Here is a 16350-nt window from a genome sequence, read left to right as displayed (position 1 = left end):
GGGAGTGTGCACAACTATCCCCGCTTCTGATCTCGTGTTCACTTGCATGACTGCTTCCAGCCGGGGAGTGTGCACAACTATCCCCGCTTCTGATCTCGTGTTCACTTGCATGATTGCTTCCAGCCGGGGAGTGTGCACAACTATCCCCGCTTCTGATCACGTGTTCACTTGCATGACCGCTGCCAGCCGGGGAGTGTGCACAACTATCCCCACTTTTGATCACGTGTTCACTTGCATGACTGCTTCCAGCCAGGGAGTGTGCACAACTATCCCCGCTTCTGTTCACGTTTTCACTTCATGACTGCTTCCAGCCAGGGAGTGTGCACAACTATCCCCGCTTCTGATCTCGTGTTCACTTGCATGGCTGCTTCCAGCCAGGGAGTGTGCACAACTATCCCCGCTTCTGATCACGTGTTCACTTGCATGATTGCTTCCAGCCAAGGGAGTGTGCACAACTATCCCCGCTTCTGATCACGTGTTTACTTGCATGACTTCTTCCAGCCAGGGAGTGTGCACAACTATCCCCGCTTCTGATCACGTGTTCACTTGCATGACCACTTCCAGCCAGGGAGTGTGCACAACTATCCCCGCTTCTGATCTCGTGTTCACTTGCATGACTGCTTCCAGCCGGGGAGTGTGCACAACTATCCCCGCCTCTGTTCAAGTGTTCACTTGCATGACTGCTTCCAGCCGGGGAGTGTGCACAACTATCCCCGCTTCTGATCACGTGTTCACTTGCATGACCACTTCCAGCCAGGGAGTGTGCACAACTATCCCCGCTTCTGTTCACGTGTTCACTTGCATGACTGCTTCCAGCCAGGGAGTGTGCACAACTATCTCCGCTTCTGATCACGTGTTCACTTGCATGACTGCTTCCAGCCAGGGAATGTGCACAACTATCCCCGCCTCTGTTCAAGTGTTCACTTGCATGACTGCTGCCAGCCGGGGAGTGTGCACAACTATCCCCGCTTCTGTTCTCGTGTTCACTTGCATGACTTCTGCCAGCCGGGGAGTGTGCACAACTATCCCCGCCTCTGGTCAAGTGTTCACTTGCATGACTGCTTCCAGCCGGGGAGTGTGCACAACTATCCCCGCTTCTGATCTCGTGTTCACTTGCATGACTGCTTCCAGCCAGGGAGTGTGCACAACTATCCCCGCTTCTGTTCACGTGTTCACTTCATGACTGCTTCCAGCCAGGAAGTGTGAACAACTATCCCCGCTTCTGTTCACGTGTTCACTTGCATGACCACTTCCAGCCAGGGAGTGTGCACAACTATCCCCGCTTCTGATCTCGTGTTCACTTGCATGACTGCTTCCAGCCGGGGAGTGTGCACAACTATCCCCGCTTCTGTTCACGTGTTCACTTGCATGACTGCTTCCAGCCGGGGAGTGTGCACAACTATCCCCGCTTCTGTTCACGTGTTCACTTCATGACTGCTTCCAGCCAGGGAGTGTGAACAATTATCCCCGCTTCTGTTCACGTGTTCACTTGCATGACCACTTCCAGCCAGGGAGTGTGCACAACTATCCCCGCTTCTGATCTCGTGTTCACTTGCATGACTGCTTCCAGCCGGGGAGTGTGCACAACTATCCCCGCTTCTGTTCACGTGTTCACTTGCATGACTGCTTCCAGCCGGGGAGTGTGCACAACTATCCCCGCTTCTGATCACGTGTTCACTTGCATGACCACTTCCAGCCAGGGAGTGTGCACAACTATCCCCGCTTCTGTTCACGTGTTCACTTGCATGACTGCTTCCAGCCAGGGAGTGTGCACAACTATCTCCGCTTCTGATCACGTGTTCACTTGCATGACTGCTTCCAGCCAGGGAGTGTGCACAACTATCCCCGCTTCTGATCACGTGTTCACTTGCATGACTGCTTCCAGCCGGGGAGTGTGCACAACTATCCCCACTTCTGATCACGTGTTCACTTGCATGACTGCTTCCAGCCAGGGAGTGTGCACAACTATCCCCGCTTCTGTTCACGTGTTCACTTCATGACTGCTTCCAGCCAGGGAGTGTGCACAACTATTCCCGCTCCTGATCTCGTGTTCACTTGCATGACTGCTTCCAGCCGGGGAGTGTGCACAACTATCCCCGCTTCTGTTCACGTGTTCACTTGCATGACCACTTCCAGCCAGGGAGTTTGCACAACTATCCCCGCTTCTGTTCACGTGTTCACTTGCATGACTGCTTCCAGCCGGGGAGTGTGCACAACTATCCCCGCTTCTGATCACGTGTTCACTTGCATGACCACTTCCAGCCAGGGAGTGTGCACAACTATCCCCGCTTCTGTTCACGTGTTCACTTGCATGACTGCTTCCAGCCAGGGAGTGTGCACAACTATCTCCGCTTCTGATCACGTGTTCACTTGCATGACTGCTTCCAGCCAGGGAGTGTGCACAACTATCCCCGCTTCTGTTCAAGTGTTCACTTGCATGACTGGTTCCAGCCGGGGAGTGTGCACAACTATCCCCGCTTCTGTTCAAGTGTTCACTTGCATGACTGCTTCCAGCCAGGGAGTGTGCACAACTATCCCCGCTTCTGATCACGTGTTCACTTGCATGACTGCTTCCAGCCGGGGAGTGTGCACAACTATCCCCGCTTCTGATCACGTGTTCACTTGCATGACTGCTTCCAGCCAGGGAGTGTGCACAACTATCCCCGCTTCTGTTCACGTGTTCTCTTCATGACTGCTTCCAGCCAGGGAGTGTGCACAACTATCCCCGCTTCTGATCTCGTGTTCACTTGCATGACTGCTTCCAGCCGGGGAGTGTGCACAACTATCCCCGCTTCTGATCTTGTGTTCACTTGCATGATTGCTTCCAGCCGGGGAGTGTGCACAACTATCCCCGCTTCTGATCACGTGTTCACTTGCATGACTGCTTCCAGCCGGGGAGTGTGCACACTATCCCCGCCTCTGTTCAAGTGTTCACTTGCATGACTGCTTCCAGCCGGGGAGTGTGCACAACTATCCCCGCTTCTGTTCTCGTGTTCACTTGCATGACTTCTGCCAGCCGGGGAGTGTGCACAACTATCTCCGCTTCTGATCACGTGTTCACTCGCATGACCACTTCCAGCCGGGGAGTGTGCACAACTATCCCCGCCTCTGTTCAAGTGTTCACTTGCATGATTGCTTCCAGCCGGGGAGTGTGCACAACTATCCCCGCTTCTGATCACGTGTTCACTTGCATGACTGCTTCCAGCCGGGGAGTGTGCACAACTATCCCCGCTTCTGATCTTGTGTTCACTTGCATGATTGCTTCCAGCCGGGGAGTGTGCACAACTATCCCCGCTTCTGATCACGTGTTCACTTGCATGACTGCTTCCAGCCGGGGAGTGTGCACACTATCCCCGCCTCTGTTCAAGTGTTCACTTGCATGACTGCTTCCAGCCGGGGAGTGTGCACAACTATCCCCGCTTCTGTTCTCGTGTTCACTTGCATGACTTCTGCCAGCCGGGGAGTGTGCACAACTATCTCCGCTTCTGATCACGTGTTCACTCGCATGACCACTTCCAGCCGGGGAGTGTGCACAACTATCCCCGCCTCTGTTCAAGTGTTCACTTGCATGATTGCTTCCAGCCGGGGAGTGTGCACAACTATCCCCGCTTCTGATCACGTGTTCACTTGCATGACTGCTTCCAGCCGGGGAGTGTGCACAACTATCCCCGCCTCTGTTCAAGTGTTCACTTGCATGATTGCTTCCAGCCGGGGAGTGTGCACAACTATCCCCGCTTCTGATCACGTGTTCACTTGCATGACTGCTTCCAGCCGGGGAGTGTGCACAACTATCCCCGCCTCTGTTCAAGTGTTCACTTGCATGACTGCTTCCAGCCGGGGAGTGTGCACAACTATCCCCGCTTCTGTTCTCGTATTCACTTGCATGACTTCTGCCAGCCGGGGAGTGTGCACAACTATCTCCGCTTCTGATCACGTGTTCACTCGCATGACCAATTCCAGCCGGGGAGTGTGCACAACTATCCCCGCTTCTGTTCACGTGTTCACTTGCATGACTGCTTCCAGCCGGGGAGTGTGCACAACTATCCCCGCCTCTGTTCAAGTGTTCACTTGCATGACCGCTGCCAGCCGGGGAGTGTGCACAACTATCTCCGCTTCTGATCACGTGTTCACTCGCATGACCACTTCCAGCCGGGGAGTGTGCACAACTATCTCCGCTTCTGATCACGTGTTCACTTGCATGACTGCTTCCAGCCGGGGAGTGTGCACAACTGTCTCCGCTTCTGATGACGTGTTCACTTTCATGACCACTTCCAGCCGGGGAGTGTGCACAACTATCTCCGCTTCTGAGCACGTGTTCACTTGCATGACTGCTGCCAGCCGGGGAGTGTGCACAACTATCTCCGCTTCTGTTCTCGTGTTCACTTGCATGACTTCTGCCAGCCGGGGAGTGTGCACAACTATCCTCGCCTCTGTTCAAGTGTTCACTTGCATGACTGCTGCCAGCCTGGGAGTGTGCACAACTATCCCCGCTTCTGTTCTCGTGTTCACTTGCATGACTTCTGCCAGCCGGGGAGTGTGCACAACTATCCCCGCCTCTGTTCAAGTGTTCACTTGCATGACTGCTTCCAGCCGGGGAGTGTGCACAACTATCCCCGCCTCTGTTCACGTGTTCACTTGCATGACTGCTTCCAGCCGGGGAGTGTGCACAACTATCCCCGCTTCTGTTCTCGTGTTCACTTGCATGACTGCTGCCAGCCGGGGAGTGTGCACAACTATCTCATTTCTTTCAGAGAAACATCTTAAATACTTAATAAAAACATTATTTATCAAAACCACGAAACAAACAGCGTAAAAAAAAATTACACCCACTGATTTAAAAAAATACAAAAATATATTTTATAATTTTGCAGTTTAGACACAGAAGATGGATAAAGATAAAGTAATATCTGAACATTCTATTAAAACAGAGCTATTAATGGTTATCATTCAAGAACTAGCCCAGGCCCATACTGCTACACCTGAAACTTGATTGGCCAGACCCCTCCACCAATCAATATCACCCAATTAGACCAAACACTACTCTGCAGACTCTAATTTAGGATGAAAACAATCGCCATCCCAGCCGGCTATCAGTCGCCCCTTGAAGATGGTTGCAACAGAGCATGTCGAAACCATGAAACAAGCAAGAAGCTTTATACAGTAGTTGTTTTTCAAGGTAACGTTCACAAGTTAGACAAAATTACATTAATACCAATATTTTATGGGTTGCACATATTATTTTAATATACAAAACTTTGAAGAGTTGTTAGCAATAGTTTGCATCAACTATTAGGAGTGTTTTCTTTGTAGCGTGGGTATATTTAATACAGACTAATTATTATTTATTTTTAATTACAGTGTAGATAATGCACTATGCAATTCTCATTAAAAAGGTTTATTAATCATAAGCATCTTTGTCAAGTCAGAAGTATCAGAATTTATTTATTGACGTGACAACGTCTAATAAATCGATGAATGCGGCGTCACGCAAGAAAAAGTGTCCCGTAACGAACATTGTCCCGTTATGCTCATTGTACGCTTGCGCTGCATCTCTCTCTCTTCCACTCGATTGGAACAACCATCGATTTGACTTTTTTCGAGGCACATTAAACTTGAAACACTGCAATTCGTTTCCCTAATTTTCCTATCATCGTCCTATCTTTAACAGAATAACACAGATTGGAAGAAGTTAAATAGCAAACATGTATAAAAGTTATAGTTAAAATAATCTCTTCGTTAAAGTAATAAACATATTTGAATTAATGAGTGCAAATAAAAGTAAATTTATCAATTAAGTTGTATATTTCATTTCACTCCTTCTTTGTATCCATACGAAATAGTGATAATTCAATAAAAATTATTAAATTTTATTCATAAAAGTATGCAATGATTTCATAAATGTTTTGTTGTGACGTCACGTTAAATTATCGTCCGTAAACCGGCTTTACAGACAACCAATTTTTTTTCTTCAGTTAACTGTCAGTTGATAAAAATAAACTCGCCACTCATGCATTCACCAGCAGAGAAGAGCTGGGCTGTCCAGCAGACAGACTTATTCCAAGAAGAGCAGCCCGCGAACACAGACGGTTTATCTGGCGAGAGACCGCAAGTCCGTGGGCTTGAGGAGTAGCTCGAGGTACTCCGACCACGAGTCAGGGTACGCAGTCGCCTATGATGTCTAGAAAACGTGGAAACTATGAAACCAAAACCGGACAGGATGATACCAGAAATAAAATAATATATTACTGCCCTGAGCATGTTTAATCACACAAGATTTGCGGCATGACATGGACTTGAAGTTAATATACAAAAACACAACTTCACGGTAATTTACGGGCTGCAGCCTTCGCGAAAAAAAGTACAAAAATATAATACTAATACAAAGAATACTTAAACAAATAATTTAATACCAAACAAAAATTTTACAACAGATGGGAATAAAATGTAAGAAAGCTATATTTAAATAAAAATATAAACAGAGTCCTAATTTTGTTATTCCGGACCAACTCAACCGTCCAGTCTATCTTTTTGGGTTTCCTTCGGGATGGGCCACGTTGGTGGGTTGGAGCTATCGATGCGAGGGTTCCCGGGTTCGATTCCCGAGTAACGCATATGTGTGAACTTTTACAGTCTAAAATTGGTTACTAATACGATAAATCCAACGAAAATATATAGGTAGTCTATATTTAAAAAAAAAGGGGGGGGGGGTTTGTCTGTAACGTTGGTTTACGGACGATAATTTTACGTGATAACGTCATAAGAAAACATTGATGAAAAATTGCATACTTTTTAATTTTCAAATATTATTTACAGTTTTTGAAAAATTTAATTTAAATAATTTGTTTAAATATAATCACGAACAATTAGTTAAAAAGCCCGCCTTAACCTGTTTGATATTAAAGAAGATTTTCTCGCACGGTGGTTGGCCGGTTCTTGCACGCTCGGCTCAGGCGGAACGTGACAATTTTTCGTGCGTGCAGCCGGTGTTCATCGATTTATAAGACGTTATGACGTCAAAAAAACTAATATACAACAATTAATATTCAATAAACCTGGCTTGTTAGTGATGAAAAATCGCCAATGAACTAAACATTTAAAAAAAACTGTTCAAATCACTTGCCTCACATATATGCTGTTGGGGTTCGGTTCCAGGTGGGGTCGAACTCAGATTTCAGTAAGAGGGGAACGAAGAGGACGTTGCCGTGAATCGATACGCTTTATCTATTTCGGGACACTTCTGTTTCCGTGAATGCTCCAATCCAGTCTCATCGTCTCTAACCTCCGCGATGTCGACAACATCATTCACTCAAGTTATTTCACTCAAGCATCCAGTTAAGTCAGTTTCAGTAAATGTAGGCTGCATAATTTCTATCTTAAAAGTATTTTCGTGCACATTACGCAACCCTTGCTTTTGCTACCACGCTTATACATACATTTTACAATAAAATTTCTAAACCACAATAAATTACACCTTGTCAAACAATTAATCATTGGTCCGCGGAGATATATACCCAACTTAAAGAAAAACTTAAAAGAATTATCAATTGCTGTCGTTAAGTGACGCCACCTCCACTTAGAAGCTGGTACGTGACGCCACCTCCACTTAGAAGCTGGTACGTGACGCCACCTCCTCTTAGAAGCTGGTACGTGACGCCACCTCCACTTAGAAGCTGGTACGTGACGTCACCTCCACTTAGAAGCTGGTACGTGACGCCACCTCCACTTAGAAGCTGGTACGTGACGTCACTCCACTTAGAAGCTGGTACGTGACGCCACCTCCACTTAGAAGCTGGTACGTGACGCCACCTCCACTTAGAAGCTGGTACGTGACGTCACCTCCACTTAGAAGCTGGTACGTGACGCCACCTCCTCTTAGAAGTTGGTACGTGACGCCACCTCCACTTAGAAGCTGGTACGTGACGCCACCTCCTCTTAGAAGCTGGTGCGTGACGCCACCTCCACTTAGAAGCTGGTACGTGACCACACCTCCACTTAGAAGCTGGTACGTGACGCCACCTCCACTTAGAAGCTGGTACGTGACGCCACCTCCACTTAGAAGCTGGTACGTGACGTCACCTCCACTTAGAAGCTGGTACGTGACGCCACCTCCACTTAGAAGCTGGTACGTGACGTCACCTCCACTTAGAAGCTGGTACGTGACGCCACCTCCACTTAGAAGCTGGTACGTGACGCCACCTCCACTTAGAAGCTGGTACGTGACGTCACCTCCACTTAGAAGCTGGTACGTGACGCCACCTCCACTTAGAAGCTGGTACGTGACGTCACTCCACTTAGAAGCTGGTACGTGACGTCACCTCCACTTAGAAGCTGGTACGTGACGCTACCTCCACTTAGAAGCTGGTACGTGACGTCACCTCCACTTAGAAGCTGGTACGTGACGCCACCTCCACTTAGAAGCTGGTACGTGACGCCACCTCCACTTAGAAGCTGGTACGTGACGCCACCTCCACTTAGAAGCTGGTACGTGACGCCACCTCCTCTTAGAAGCTGGTGCGTGACGCCACCTCCACTTAGAAGCTGGTGCGTGTGACATCGCAGTGGGAGCGGCGAGCAAGCCGGGAGAGATGCGCCGCAGATGTTCAGCTGTCGGCAGACAGACTTCCTCCAGACACAGGCAGCTGCAGCTGTTGGCGTGGGAGGATGATAACCGATGACTGGGACGGCTGTTCCCAGTTGTTTATTTGCTGGCTTCGCTACTGGGCTATTCGGAACCGTGACCCGATTTTCAGAGCCGGGAATCTCGGCACTATTCTTCAAAGGTACAGAGAATTCCCGGTAACAGTTTTTTTTTTGATTAAGGGTGCAGCAGTCGATGATTGAAGTAGGTATTGTTAGTTTTGAACTATTAAACACGTTTTAGTGACCGAATGTTAAAAGATAAACATTTGTATTACAGTTCTTTTTATCACAAAAATACCTTCTAAAGAGAAAAAATCACTTTATTCTTAGTCTTACTCTCAGTCTTTAAATTTGGAAGGGAAAAAATTAAACAAATAATCGTTTTAACGAATGCAAAGTCACGGAATTATTAACTTAAAATAGCATTTCTTCTATTCACAACAAACTACAAGAGAGGATATTGGCGCGACGCCCACAGACACACAGCAGTTCGAACACCGACTGGAGACTGAAGCGCACTCTCTCCTCTCGCCCGCCTTCATCGCTCGCCAAACCACAGGAGAGAAGCAAGTGGAAGGAACCTTAGCGAGCAATACAAACGATGTTTTATGCTGTCGACGTCGAGTCCCGAAAGTATCGAAAGAACCGGGAATCAATTTTAAATTCCCAGATTTTTTACTATATCAAATACACCGGGAATTCCCGGTACTTTCGAGACCCGGATTTCCCGTTTACGAATCCTACTCGCCACGGCAGTTCACAGGCAGAACACCCTCGCAATGCTCATTATACACGCCCCTCTTCGCGGGTACGCCACTGCCGTTGCAAAATCCGTCGCCATGGATACGCAGAAGGCATCAACAATGACGTAGTCCGTTGCCATGGAGAGGAAGAAAGTACAAAATACGCAACGGCGAAATTTCATCAAGAATAATTAAATTATACTTCAAGGGGTGGATTTTCTCGAAATCTCATCTAGACAGAGACCTTCCTTGTGTTTCGATTTACTCAATCTACTCGGTATATTTGCTTGTGCTTAATGTGGATGACACACTCGAAAGACTTGATTTATTAAAATAGTCATAGTAAAGAGTAATTTCAAGTTACAACCAATACAAAACGTATTATCCATTCATGCATCTGTCAGAATTCGTAGCGTGCGGGGTTTATGAGCTTAAGGAATGGGCAGTGCAAATTATATATTTCACTTCTTGAAGTTATACTTACTTTAGGCGCGTTATGAAAAAAATACGAGAATGAATTTATATGATAGGCGTGCACCATGCAACGAAATTTGAAAGGATAAAAAAAAGTATGCATACCAAACCAAAAAAAGCTACATTCCAATAAAAACATATATGTGTTTAAAATATTATACTTCAGAGATTGATATTGAATACTGGTCCATAACATTTACTGTAAATAATAGTGATAGAAATTGTGTTTATAAACTTTTTAAGTGAACTTATATAATTTTATGTTCCTGTGTGCATAATTTATTTGTATTATAAATTATTAATTATTATTTGAAAATAATTAAAATTTATAAATTAGAATAAACATTCAGCACATTAATTGATTTTCATAATGAATTTAATTCATCTTGATTATTTTACTAAATTAATAAATTTTATACACGTGTTTAGATTAATATTGAATCTGAGTATTTATTTAAAATTTTCAATTTGATTGAATTTATTCTGTACCAGCCGTGCCTATTTAAAATATCGGTCCAGTCCTTTTATTACTTTATTTCTGTTCAATATTTGCATGCAAAATTAAAGTAAGTTTTTTATCACGCCAAGTAGCTAATTATTCCTTACAAAAGTACACGTACACCTAATGTATGATAAATATATGTTTTTAGGCTTTTAAGACTTCTTATTTCCAGTGTACAAATACATTCAGGAATAATAAGTTTTACCTTATGATAGTTATGAATATTAATTTTTTCAGCTGCCAATTGTTGAGGCAAGCTAATAGTTGTACCCTTACAGGTAAGGCGTGATATGGAATCATAAACTGGTTTGAACATAGTTGAAAGAAAATTCGTTGCGCTATTGTATTGGCCGCCGAATGTAGATTAACCAACCCAACTGGATATACATAACGATGGATTAGTACTGACATAGTGCGAGAATCCATGTCTATAAGGACGTTATTTTTGTAATCCGTCGTAAATATAAGATAATGATTTACAACACTTGATATTAAATAAATTATAAAAGTGTAAAAAAATTCCTTTCAAGCATTACAACCAATTCCTACCTGAAATACTCATATTTTAAGTGTTTTGAATGCTCTTATTGTCTATTACAAAACTTTTCATCTCGATCTACTTTCCCTATTTCATATAGTTATGTTTTCGAAACGTATTCATATTTTAGATTGCTCCGTTTTGAAATAGATTGCAAATATTGGTGGTTGTTTTTCAGTCGTTACTAAAATAAACACGTATGAGTAGAGACCTGTAAAATTCGCGGATTCATTTCGCGATAGGATATAGTCCAAATACTTTTGACATTATTTTGCTTCAGTGATTGGGCCACAGTTTATCTGAAGGACTATGGGCCAATGAAAAATCTTTAACAGAAGAATTAGCGAATCACGATCATTCCAGTCAACAGGTGTTACGAGTCGGTAACCAATCAGCAGATGTAATTTGCACGAGTGCATAGAGGATCATGGAGTCTATCCTTTAGGGATTTGAAATCGCGAATTTTACAGGTCTCTACGTATGAGGCAGCAACCACAATAGATGCTATCTTGTGGTAACCTGATCAATCGAAGTGACTTAAAATGGTTCCAGCTGACCAATAGAAATACACCTACTACTGCTATGACACTGTTGCGCCGGTAGCAACAGAGTGGAAACGTACGAGCTTCGGTTCACACCAGTAAAGACGGTGTAGCCCCGGCTTATACTGGTGCAACGTCAGAGGGCTTTCCCTAGATTGTGTGTGGGTCACGGTAATTGGATTTCGGATCGAAGGACAGAATGGCCGCGCGTGCTCCCGTTTGGAGCGCTAAACGCACATGTAGCTGTCCACGTGGATAGTGGACATATCAAATGGAGCTTATGTTGGCAAAAGTGAATCCAAACTAACTGACCCGTTATCAGGCAACGATTAGACATTTTTCCTGCTCAAAATAGCGGCCATAAGATAAGCTTTGCCTTCTTCTGGAAAAATCCAATAAAATGTTATTTTCAAAATGGGCAAATGGATTCAAAGCCCTCGTAAATAATCTGGCTTCGTGAACCCCCCTCCCCCCCCCCCCCCCCCAAATGAATGAAGTTGACGATACATGAATCGGAACATGCTAAAAGGGCCTCAGTCCAAGCAACACAGTTTTGAGAAAAACGAATAAATCTGTCTCCAAGCAACCCTTTTAGCTCACCTACGTTAAGAATTTCCCTAGCTGATATTAGCTAACCCGCGCGTGTGACTCAATCCCTTTTAGCATAGATAGTAGAAGCTATCCTCTAACATGCGATTTTCATGCTTAACTCAACATTTGCATTTTTTTTGTGACTGAGGCCCTTTTAGCATGTGCCGATTCATATATAAACGTACTCTTGTCTATGAGTGCAAGTAAAACTTGGATGGACGTTGCCTGCCATTTAGTCTTTCCACGTGGATATCTTGACATCCCAGATGCGCCGACCTCATAGTAACCTTCATTGGTGAAAACAAACACATTACGAATGGTATTTATCGCGCCGGTTCTACGTCATACCCCACGTTGGTGGTATGAAGCGAATTAGTTGTTACGGTGTTTTTAAACCAAGTATGAAGCGGGCACGCTTTTGGGAACATCGACGACACGAAATTTTGTTCTGCATCTTTAGTTCGAATCGTTAACGAAATAAATTCACATAAATTTTAAATGCTTGAAACATGGAAATAAAATACAAGAAATAAATTTTTTTGAATATCAATGAATCAAAATAGACATGTCTTACTGTCCAGATAACTTATTCTACAATATTCAGCATGGCCTCCACATTCGATTACGGGCCCGGGGCCCAGGATCTGATACAACCCCCCCCCCCCCCCCACCCTCAAAATTTCACATTCACGTGCTACATTATAATTAGAGACAGGAAAAATTCGCGGGTTCATTTCGCGATAGGCTAGAATCCAAGTGCGTGTAACTTATTGCCGCTTCAGTGATTGGAACACAGTTTGCCTGAAGGACTGTGAGCCAATGAATGACCCTCGACGTAAGAAGTATCGAATCATAAGCATCCCAGTTGGCAGGTGTCACGAGTCAGTAGCCAATGAGCTGGTGTAATACTCCCGCGTACATAGAGGATCGTGGAGTATATCCTTGAGGTCAGTCAAACCACGAATTTTTCCAGTCCTTAATTATAATTAGCACCCGTGAATTTCGCGGATTCAATGACCTCCAGGATAGACTCCAATATCCTCTACACACTCGGGCAAATGCCAACTGTTCATTGGCTGTTGACTTGCGAGTCGTCTCGACTGGGTGGCCTGTGATTCGACACTTCTATGAGTGAGGGTCTCTAATTGGCCCTCAGTCCTCCAGATCAACAGTGAACCAATGACAGAAGCAGCACTAAGGTATAATTATTTGAATCTTAGCATAACACGAAATGAATCCGCGAAATTCACGGGTCTCTAATTATAATTGCATGGTTATTTCTTACCTACACTCTTTTTAGTATGTTATTTATCCTGAAAATACAGGGTATAATTATGGTTTCTGTTTTATAAGTCCAAACTAAGCTTTATTTATACAATTATTTTACTTTAAACTAACCACAGGGAATATGTATATATATAATATATAATATATAAACGGGACTGGATCCAGGGGTCCACCCAGCCCTACCCTTGTGGGAGCCATGCTGTTCAGTGGTTGCTCGCCCTTAGACGCAAATTTCACGGATCATAACGACACACACACCGCACGTAGGCTCTGATCACCCAATGCCTAGGGACCTGAAAAATTCGCGGGTTAATTTCGTGTTATGCTAAAATTCAAATGAATACACCTTAGTGCTGCTTCTGCCATTGGTTCTCTGTTAATCTGGAGGACTGAGGGCCAATAAGAGACCCTCACTCATAGAAGTGTCGAATCACAGGCCACCCAGTCGAGACGACTCGCAAGTCAACAGCCAATGAACAGTTGGCATTTGCCCGAGTGTGTAGAGGATATTGGAGTCTATCCTGGAGGTCATTGAATCCGCGAAATTCACGGGTCTCTAATGATACCCAATATATTTTATTATAGGCCAACGTAATTAGATTCGGAGATATAACTATCTAAGAACCTTAATTACCCTTTTTCACCCCTTAAGGTTTGGTTTCAGCAAAATGGTAAAATTCTGTTTGCTAGAATTTTTATGTTTATTATTGGTATCCAATTCATTTTACATTTACAGTAAATTATGTTTATTCAACAAATTTTTTTTTCAGGTTGCATTTGCTGCTATGTAGAAATAGACGTTTAAATAAAAAAAATTTGGTTTTCTGTAAAGTCGGTTTACGGACGATAGTTTAACGTGACAACGTCATAACAAAACATTGATGAAATGATTGCATACTTTTATGAATAAAATTGAATCATTTTTATTGACATCACTATTTTGTATGGATACAAAGAAGCAGTGAAATGAAATCTACAATTTAATTGATAAATTTACTTTTGTTTGCACTCATTAATTCAAATATGTTTATTACTTTAACGAAGAGATTAATTTAACTATAACTTTTATACATGTTTGCTATTTAACTTCTTCCAATCTGTGTTATTCTTTAAAAGATAGGACGATGATAGGAAAAGCAGGAAACGAATGGGACTGTTTCAAGTTTAATGTGCCTCGAAAAAGTCAAATCGATGGATGTTCCAATCGAGTGGAAGAGAGATAGATGCGGCGTTAGCGTACAATGAGCGTAACGGGACACAGCGTAACGGGACAATTTGCGTAACGGGACACTTTTTCGTGCGTGCAGCCGGCGTTCATCGATTTATTAGACGTTGTCACGTCAAAAAAAAAAAAGATTGGTATAAGTAAGTGAATGAAACCGAACTGTCGCGAACGGAGAGAAGAACACTCACAGTCAGCTTGTGTTTGAAGAGGAAACTGGCGACGCGAGTCGGTGCCATGTTCGAGTCTTCAGCTCTGCGTTGCCGAGGTCCTGGGGTCGTATCCCGGTCGTTGCTTCCGCGCGGGTTCGAGCGAACGCCTCGATGGTGGTCTTGCCGCCGGCAGAGAGACGAACAGCCCGGTGCAGCCCGGTGCAGACCAGTGCTACATCGAGTCGGGCTGCGGCCGGCGAGTGGAGATACGCCGGGGGTTTCCGGCCGCCGCTGATAGGCCGCCGCGACGCCTTGCGCGGGCGAGACCAGCCAACCAGCAGCTCCGCACCGCGTCGTTCGGAGACCACAAACACGAGTAGTAGAGACCGGAAAAATTCGCGGATTCATTTCACGACAGCCTGAAATTCAAATAGTTATACCTCGGTGCTGCCTCTGCTATTGGCTCACAACCCACCTGGACGACTCTGGGCTAGAGAGACCTGTAAAATTCGCGATTTCAAATCCCTAAAGGATAGACACCATGATCCTCTACGCACTCGTGCAAATTACATCTGCTGATTGGTTACCGACTCGTAACACCTGTTGACTGGAATGATCGTGATTCGCTAATTCTTCTGTTAAAGATTTTTCATTGGCCCAGAGTCCTTCAGCTAAACTGTGGCCCAATCGCTGAAGCAAAATAATTCCAAAAGTATTTGGACTCTATCCTATCGCGAAATGAATCCGCGAATTGTACAGGTCTCTACTCTGGGCCAGTGAGAAACAACACTCAACCGTGGCTGTATCGAATCACAGGTCCCTACGTTGGGACACCTTCACAAGACAGCAGCCAATGAGAAGGTGGCATTTGACTGAGTGTACGTAGAACTATAAAGTTCATCCTAGAGGTCATTGAACACGCGAATGTTTCCGGTCCCTAACGAGTAGGCGACATGAACACTCCCGCCCACTTGAGGCCGCCGCCTACCCGGGCACACACGCGGTGCGCAGAGCTCCAGGGAAAACAACGTAACTACTCAAGATATCCCAGTGGGGTCTGCGTACGAAGAGCATTTAAGAGTTCGCTGATGGCCTAAAAGTGCTCAATGGTGTCTCCAGGAACACCTCTCGTGCAGGGCTCTCACACACAGGAGGATGCAGTTAATAATCATGACATTGCCCTTGGGATATTCACAAAATATACGGTCTCAAATACTGACATTTAGTATTTTCGAACAAATTTTTATTGAAAGAAGAGTTTAGCACATTAACGAAAGTATTTAAGATAACATATTAATATTCCCTACAAAGAAATAAGAAGTAAAATTTGGGCTCGGAAGGGGCTATCGTCCCCCTGCGCCCTTCCTCTGGAGCCGCGCTTGAAAGTGCTTTTGATTTCGGATTAAGTTTTTAAACTGTATTTTTAGAAGAGTTAAAAATGGCTAAAACGCGTGTATTCAGAGTAATTTTTAGGCGTAAAACAACCAGTACAGATTCTTGAAATCACTTAAGGGACTTGCATTACAACTTTATCTTCATTTCTCGGCCATATAATGTTACGGTCACCGCTCATATGCACTGGGAGAAGACTGCGCACCAGTCCAGAGGAGACACCGCGCTAGAAGCACCAGCGAGCATCGCGCTTATCATCCCGCCTCA

General features: G+C 44.7%; 1 protein-coding gene across 3 annotated transcripts in view; it reads right to left on the bottom strand.

Moving 5' to 3' along the window:
• LOC134529843 (galactosylgalactosylxylosylprotein 3-beta-glucuronosyltransferase P) overlaps positions 1 to 16350 on the bottom strand; it is an 81600-nt gene that overhangs the window by 38442 nt on the left and 26808 nt on the right. Inside the window, exon 1 of one of the 3 annotated variants that reach the window (XM_063364347.1) lies at positions 14731 to 14945. The exons of the other annotated variants lie outside the window; for them this stretch is intronic. The gene's annotated coding sequence lies outside the window, so the exon portion shown is untranslated. Of the gene's footprint in view, positions 1 to 14730; positions 14946 to 16350 lie in introns of those variants that run through there. 3 annotated transcript variants of the gene reach the window in all.

Source organism: Bacillus rossius, chromosome 2 (assembly GCF_032445375.1).
Source record: "Bacillus rossius redtenbacheri isolate Brsri chromosome 2, Brsri_v3, whole genome shotgun sequence".
Lineage (NCBI taxonomy): Eukaryota > Metazoa > Arthropoda > Insecta > Phasmatodea > Bacillidae > Bacillus > Bacillus rossius.
Note: the sequence above shows the minus strand (reverse complement) of the source record. Positions and strands in the feature narration are given on the sequence as shown.